This window comes from Hypanus sabinus, unplaced genomic scaffold (genome assembly GCF_030144855.1).
Source record: "Hypanus sabinus isolate sHypSab1 unplaced genomic scaffold, sHypSab1.hap1 scaffold_462, whole genome shotgun sequence".
NCBI lineage: Eukaryota > Metazoa > Chordata > Chondrichthyes > Myliobatiformes > Dasyatidae > Hypanus > Hypanus sabinus.
In genome coordinates, this window is record NW_026781334.1 from 189,648 (window position 1) to 192,529 (window position 2,882).

A 2,882-nucleotide genomic window follows, 5' to 3' on the forward strand; every position below is an offset into this window, starting at 1 on the left:
ACCACAGATTCCCACAAACGGAGAGAGGGAATCTGTGGTTAGAGATCGACTGACTTGGGTCAGGGCGTCGGAGATCAGAGTGCAGAGATGGTATAATGTATTCTCAGTCTGCAAGGGTTTGAAGGGTTGAAATCCAAGGGATCTTTGACATTACTGAATATTATTTGGTAGTGATTTGCATTGCTATTGCTTGTTGTGCGTGCTCAATAAACATGGAACTGTCCGGACGAAAGGTTTTGAGAGATGTGTTCCTTTGGTATCATGGGTAATTGCGGGTCAGTGTGGAGAGCTGAGCATTGGCGCCCTCTGCTGGGGAGAGTGAGCAGGGCAGAAACAGTGGGTGTTGTGAGGAAAGGGAGTGTGTGCACAGGTCATTCGGGTGGGTGGCCAGGGTGCGGGGATCGCAAGACCCTTCGTGGACCTGAGGGAATTTGCAGCGTCTCGCCTGACGGTGTGGGGGTGGATTGAGTGATAATGAGGAGGTGGAGAAAAAAATTGGACCCTTAATCTCTCAAGTGCCTGTTTTGTTCCCCTCCTTTCTTGTAAGATCATTCTGTCCCCCCTCTCAACCTCCCCCCCATGGCACCATATCATTGTATAGGGAAGAGTTCGTATATCTGCACACTGTCTGCCTTCATCCTTTCCTCCCGTTTACCTTCTCTCCTCCAATGTTCTCTCTACCCTTCCCATTCTCTTTCATTCTCCCTCACATACTTTCATCCCATCGCTCCCTATCATTTTCTCTCTCTCCCGTTATCCCATTCTCTTTCACTCCTTCATCTCCCATCCATCCCTTTCATTACATTTTCTCTCTTTCATTGCAAACTCTTCCTCGTTCTCTCACTCCATCTCTCTCTGAAGACCCGGTTCAATCCCGGTCCCCGGTGCTGTCTCTGTGAAGTTTATATTCTCTCTCCTCCCCCTCCCTCCCTCTGACCATTTGTGGGGGGAACAAATTCCTTCTCACCTCCCTGGTAAATGTGTGTCCTTTAGTCTGACACTGTCCTCTGGTACGAGGCTCCCATTTCTTCCCTCCTCCTTTCCCACTCTGTCATTCTACCCCACTATATATTTCTCTCTCATTTTCTCAACCACTCCATCCTTTCTCATAACCTTTTTCCTTTCCCGTTCATACTCCATCTTCCCTCCTCCTCATTCCTCTGTCTTCACTTTACCTTATTCTCACATCCTTTAGTCTCCAGGTCCCATCCTTACTCCATCTCTCCAACCCCTCCACCCCTGTTCCTCTTCCATCCCCTCCACCTCTCCCTCCTTCCACCAGCCGTACTTTCTCCAGGGGAGCCCGCAGTTAGCCTCAGCACCCCGTCTAACTCAGCACAACCCCAGTGCAGGGGAGGACCCAGTCTCCCCAGCAGGGGTAGGGCCTGGATGGCGCCAGTGATCCTGGATCCTCATCCACTGGGCTTTGATGATCTCCGGGAACTCAGGTTTCAGCTCTCCCGCTCCCCTCTTCCCAGACAACCTGGAATCCGTCCACATCTGCCATCCCCGCAAATTCTTACACGGGACCGCTGAGAGAGGGTTAATTACTCGGTCTGGGAGAGGAGGCGTTAATTTAAAAAGCAGGGTGTTAACGTCCAGGGTCGAGTGAAGATGGTGTTAATATGCAAAGCCAAATGAGGGTGTTACTGTACGGGACCATAGGAGGAGGGCGTTAATGTCTGGTGGCAGAATAGGGAGGTGTTAATGTATGGCGTACAGGTGGGTGATGCGATAGAAGTGAGATTGTGCGTCTTTTGAAAGTAGAATGTTAAGTGCTGTCAGCATCTTGCCCAGAACGTCAGCTTGAAGTAAAATGTCTTCAGGAGTCAATATTGCACTGAGAGCAATAAAAACGCTACATCTCAGTTTGAGTGTACAGAAGGACCAAAATGGATTGAATTGTCACATTGATGGCAGAGTAGTTCGGCATAGGTGGACACAGCATCATGGGCCGGAAGACCTGTAGTGTGCTGTACTGGTCTTTGCTCTTTGATCAAATTTGCTGGTAAATTTACCACCAGATGCATTGAGGAAGGAGATTGAGTAAGTGAAAGGCATCGGTTTTATGCCAGAAACACTGAACGGGCTCGTTGGTCTAGTGGTATGATTCTCGCTTTGGGTCTGAACTCGCGAGAATGCGAGAGGTCCCGGGTTCAAATCCCGGACGAGCCCCCTGAATTATATATTTTAGAACTTCAGTCAGTGGAGCGCAGGAGAATGAGGGCTGATAATTAAATGTATACCAATTTATGAGGGCTAGATTTAGGGCAATGCCTGCAGGCTCTCTACCCTCAGGTTAGGCGAGACAACAACTCGAGATCAAAGCTTTGGAGTGGGCTATGAAATATTCAAATGAAACGTCTTCGTCCAGAGGTTGTGGTGGGCGTGGAAAGAGATGCATTATAATTGAAACAATTAAGAGAAGTTTGGATAGGTACGTGGATGAGAGAGGTATGGAAGCCTATGTTCCGCGTGCGGGTGGGTGGAACTATTCAGAAGGCTGGCATGGACGAGGTGGGCCGAAGGTCCTGATTCTGTTCTGTAAAGCTCTATGACTCTATCAGGGATTTGGGCCGGCGTAGAAGTTGAAAAGATGGGAATCCTTGTGAAGCTGAGAGGCCAATTCCTGCCCCTATAATCCTGTGTTCTTGTATTACTGAAATCCAGCTCTATCGATAGGAACAGGTGTCCTGAGTGTGATACTCTCTACATTGAAGCGAGATACACAACGGGAACATGGGAAATAGTGTTTGAGTGGATGACCATCTTCCCACTTTCTCTGACGTCTGGAGACGTTCCTGTCGAGCAGAGTGTGGGAAATGTAACCTCGTCGTTTCACAAAGGAACCGAGAAACCCGGGGAATTGGAGCAATCCAGGT

General features: G+C 49.0%; 1 non-coding gene across 1 annotated transcript; it reads left to right on the top strand.

The window, feature by feature from the left end:
* Window positions 1-2,087: 2,087 nt before the first annotated feature.
* trnap-ugg (transfer RNA proline (anticodon UGG)) lies at window positions 2,088-2,175 on the top strand. The gene is given in 2 exon segments: window positions 2,088-2,123; window positions 2,140-2,175. It is a non-coding gene; the product is annotated as a tRNA-Pro (tRNA).
* Window positions 2,176-2,882: the final 707 nt, after the last annotated feature.